This window comes from Mizuhopecten yessoensis, unplaced genomic scaffold, assembly GCF_002113885.1.
Source record: "Mizuhopecten yessoensis strain PY_sf001 unplaced genomic scaffold, ASM211388v2 scaffold10603, whole genome shotgun sequence".
Taxonomy (NCBI): Eukaryota; Metazoa; Mollusca; class Bivalvia; order Pectinida; family Pectinidae; genus Mizuhopecten; species Mizuhopecten yessoensis.
The window spans coordinates 1,244,635-1,249,919 of NW_018408629.1; the positions used below are offsets into that span (position 1 = coordinate 1,244,635).

The window sequence follows — 5,285 nt, forward strand, 5'->3', positions numbered from 1 at the left end:
CCGAGGTTTTCTGCAGCCTTTTAACTGGATATTTAATTAGCAAATATGATATAAATCACTACTTTAGATATGAATTATCTGTTGATGCCAAAAATAATAATTGGTACAGTTTTACATGGTTGTATTCCGTCTTTGCGTATTGCAGAGTTATCTTCTCTTGTGAGCAGGTATTGATTGTTACGTCATTGGTTTGTGTGAGAAAATTACGTCGTTTTCCCAAAAATTGATGACGTTACTCTCACAAACAAATGACTTAACAATCAATACTTGCTCACAAGTGCAGATAACTCTGCAATACGAAAAGACGGAATAGGCATTTTCCACTTCTGCTTTATTATGAAATATGTTTGATATCCTCTAGACATCGATTTTTATCTCTTCTGTCGTTTAGTATTATTTGATGTCTTTCTTTAAACTAATAATTGCGTCTTTACTTCATTAATCTCGAAATCCTTTCCGAAATATGCTATCGTGTGGAATGTCATCCTATCGTATTCGGGTAATGATATTTAGGTTAAATTGCACTGTACACTTTATATATGTTAACACTGTCTTCATGTTACACGAGCCTGCAATGTTGTAAGTAAACAAAATGATATATTGACACCGTTTAAAACGCAAGTCAAAGCTTCCATATATATATTTTATTTTTTAAGCGAACAACCTATGCATTATCACCACAAAATAAACAGTGTAGGGAAACAGTGTAAAACAAGGAGATTAGATAACAAAGAAAGGAAATGTAGAAATCTAAATATTTTAATTGGTACAACAGAACAAATGTTGTCTTTTTGGCATCTTGCTTTGCATGTTTTGATTGACAATATGCATTTTGTTTTAATTCATTTACGAATATCTTAACATTTTAGAACCTGGCTAATATAAGGATTTATTATAAGTGACATATCTGTTCTTGATTTCACTGGTATATTAAAATATACAATGTACATGCTATTTTAATACAGCTTACTTCCGGAATCTGTCCGGTGGTTGCATTCGCACGGGAAAACTAAGGAAACCCATCATAGCTTGAGAAGAATGTCCAACTTTAATAATGCCTCCCTCCCTGACGACTTTCTGAAGACAATAGACTCTGGTAAATCCATGGAAGAAGAGACACGCTCTAAAGAGTTTTGCCAGTTTTTCAAATCACAAACTTTTGTGTGCCGATGGCTAATCAATATCTATTTATGGTAAGTGCTGCATGACACCTTTGGTTATATCCATGTCCACCTAATAATTACCACCATTTCACCTAACGTAATTAATTACGGTTTAAACTATATTTATGGTGAATCATTTTCGTGATCCAAATTACCTAAAAGTAACCTACGAACGAAGTGAGACATGTTTTAGTACTGGTTCTTCTTACGGTTATTAGTCCCCCGCCGGTTCCAGGGGGGGGGGGGGACTGTAGGTTTACACTTCGTCCGTCCGTCCGAGAAGTGTTTCCGGGACACATCTTACATATTATTTCATCTGGAGCAACCAGATTTTGCTTTGACCTTTGAGCTTTACTTTTGAGAAAGTTTGTTCGGGCATTTCTTCTATAAAATTTCACCTGGAGTGACCAGTTTTGGTGTACAAGGATATCTTTGGGTGATAGAGTGCGAAGTGCAAGAATTAGGTCACTGTAACATATGACTTGACCTTTGACATTAACTTCTGAAAATGATTGTCCGGGGTATATCTTCTATACTATTTCACCTGGAGTAACTAGGTTTGGTGTAAAAGGACATCTTCGGATGGCGGAGTGCGAGAAGTAAGTCACTATGACCTCACTGTGACCTACATTGTATGCTTCCTGACAGAAGTGTACTGTTTGTTAATTATAGAAATCTTAACCGGTGGGGGACTATGGATTGCCTTGCAATACTTTGCCTTGTTCTTACAATTTCCTGTCCGCGACCGTTATTTATTAAACTATGAAAGATATCTTGATGAAACTTGCAGTATACCTGCATCATCCACATGTGCAGTGTACTGGTTTTAGGTCAAAGATCAAATAAGTGCATACATTTTAGTTATATTTAGCTCAGGTCGTAACTTTTGTACCGTTACATTTTTATTTATTTTTCAAATTCATTATTCGTAAGTTAAGCAGACGCCAAAACAAACGGATTTAACAGCATTAAGACTTTTTACTAAATATGAGATTATTGATCCGGTAAGATCAAGTATTAATCACAGAATAAAAGCGTTATAATGGGAATTTTTCACAAAGATTTCTGAAGGTCGAATGTACCAAAAAGATAGATAAATAAATAGATAAATGAATACAAAAAAAATAATTGTTTGTTTCGAGTTTTAAATTCGCGTATAAACCGACAATTTCTATTATTTATTCATATTTTGTTTGTTTTTCGTTTCAGGTTTGTGATTGGATTTCTGTTTACTGGGTATTCATTCAATCTCGGGGTTCTAGATGGAAGCGTTTACGTCAATTACACCCTATGCGTCATTGTTGAAATCGTTAGTTTAGTTATTTTGTTAATTGTTGGAAACAAAATAGGACGGAAAACAATACACCTAATTTGTTTTTATACAACTGGTATACTGGCGGGGATAACAGTGATCTGCAAAATTAATGCCAGTCAGGGTAAGTGTTAATTTAAAGCGTTCAATTGCCATTTTGCCATATTTAACGTTATTGATAATCACCCTTCTCCCTTTAAAATAATATAAAGATAATAAAACAAGCAATTAAGTATTAAGCAGAATGATGAATTATGAATAAGAGCCCTCCTCAATGAAGACACCATATACTGTCGTGGGGCTGACCCCAATGATCCCAATCATGACAGCCCCTATTAAAATATTTATATATGTATATTTGCAAGCAGTATATATTAATACATATCAATGAAACAAATGGCTGAGGGAATAGGAATAGGAATAGGAAAACAAAGATAAAACAATACAAAAATGATGTTTAATCTAGCAACGTTTTTCATGCCAAAGTAGGACCTTTTTGATTAGCGTCTGTTCCTCGAATCTGCGAGAAAATAGATCCTACAAAATTGATAATTTAAATAAACCCGTTAATAATTAGGGGCCGCGAAAAAAAAAAGAGACTTTTACAATAAACCACAGCACTGTCTACTATAAAATAAAATATGATAATTTTTATTAATTTAGCTGTTGGGTATTGGCTGTCGATTATAGCCGCCATTTTTGGAAGGATGTGTGGGGGAACAGGATTTGGACTGATATTCACGTTTACGAGTGAGTTATTCCCCACTTCGTTAAGGACCTTCGTCATATCAACGGGTTACACGTTTACCATGATCGGTGGTATGGCTGGTCCCTATGTCGCCAACATGGTAAGTGTTACATAAATCAAACGTAATTGTTTGCTACAAAGACGTTGCTTTGTCAACATACATGTCATGTGACTCCCTATTTACAATGGAGCATATTTTAACAGAATGTTCAGGTTTTCAATACATTCGTGATAAATACCTCCATGTCACGGACATTTTTTTAAATGACTCTTTTTGCGGCATTCAAACATATCTTTTAATTTCGATTTTTACATGATATTTTAAACTAAAAATTTGGGCATTTTACTTCATTCATCTTTTTTAACCTTCTAAGCCTATCCTCCTGCTGCTTTTATAAGATTTTGATTTCTTAAATGGTCGCCCCATATTGACAGATTTTCTGGCCCGAAAATGACAATAGTTGTCGATGGACCGTTAAACTCAAATAAAAAAATGACCTTGTCAAATGTTAAGAACAAATTATTTACATTAACCAACGATGATCCCTCGTCTTGACAGAAAATGGGTGGCCCTGTTTGGGTCGTTATGTAAAATGCTGCTCCTCCTACTTGACATATTTAAACTTCAGTTCATAATACAAGTTTAGGAGCCGGTTACAATTCGATCATCCGTTCAGATTAGCGTATTGTAAATTAATGATCGAGTCACAATACTGTTCAGACATAGTCTTATACGAGTTATCTCCCCTTATACGAAAAACGCTACGAAAGCACCAGAGACATAAATCAATCTCTTTCCTTGATATATATGAAATTCTCTCTACAATACCTGTCAACCGAGTATTATAATGTTAATATTATATTGTTTCGATATTCGAAGATTTTTTGTATCGGTTTTCCAATTGAAACGTCTCAGAGTGACCAATTTTCTATTGTTTGAGTCCATGTTTAAGCGTTAAGGATCTATATTTATTTTAAGAAAGTAATAAAGTAAAATAAACTCCGATTTTCTTATTTGACTCCATGTTAAGTTTCTAAAGTCTATGGACATAGAAAATGAAGGAACTTATCATTTCTATGTGTGTGTGTGTGAGCGTTGTGGCGGTAGGGGCGGTGTTGGGGGTATTTAAGTTTCTTACTGTTGAAGACGTAATATCTGTGTGTTTTATTTTGGATTTATAGGAAGAGCTTATCCGTTTCGATATGAACAACATTTTGCCGTTCATTGTGTTTGGGACGACATCGTTGATCGCCGGATTCTTGTGTTCATTCCTGCCGGAAACTTTGCATCGAGACTTACCCCAGCACATGAGTGACGTTCTTAAAAAACAAGAGACTGACTGTAAAGAACCTGAAGTGTTTTCAGCGCACATGTGATCCAAGTAGAAAAGAAAAGTCGGTTATCGTGAGTTATAAAACAAAAGGCCCATGCAAATGAATACAGGAGCCTACAATATGCTACAAATGAAGGGGGGGGGGGGGGGTATTTAATTTGAATACAAATATTTATAGTATATAAGTATTTATGACAGTGCAATTTTTCAAGAAGCATATCTAGTTCCCCTTTTTTGCTCTGACTCTCAAAGCACAAACTTCGTTTATGTTATAGGGCATATATTTTGTATTGTTATTAATTATTACTAATATATATACAGAGGTATTAGGTTTTGTTATACATGTTTTGTATTTGCATATGTTGTCTGGTGTGAAAGATGGTGTAAGGACCTTTAATGAATCTGCCTGTGTATGTGACATGTACTTACCTGTGTGTGCATGTGAGTGAGTGAGTGAGTGAGTTTTGACACGTGACTAAGGACGGGCCATATGATTGGTCAGGACGACGGATGCCTCAGTTTACCTGTGTAAAGGCTTCGGCCAACTTGGGCACTCTGCTCCTGACCAGCTGATATGAAACACGTACATTTTGTAGTTTGATTTTTGGGGGAAAAGTCAAAAGTCTTTAGCTGGTAAGTTTTTATTCTATTTGTTTAATAGCTTTTTGTTCATCTAATATAACAGAAAATGTAGTGAATATACTTTTTCTTGTAATTCAATTGTGGCT

The 5,285-nt window shown here is 35.0% G+C and overlaps 1 long non-coding RNA gene across 1 annotated transcript; it reads left to right on the forward strand.

Annotated features, from left to right (window-relative positions):
• The first annotated feature begins 2,381 nt into the window (after positions 1–2,381).
• Positions 2,382–4,671, forward strand: LOC110461330. Its single transcript, XR_002464122.1, has 3 exons — positions 2,382–2,599; positions 3,139–3,323; positions 4,406–4,671. It is a non-coding gene; the product is annotated as an uncharacterized LOC110461330 (long non-coding RNA).
• The last annotated feature ends 614 nt before the right edge of the window (positions 4,672–5,285 follow it).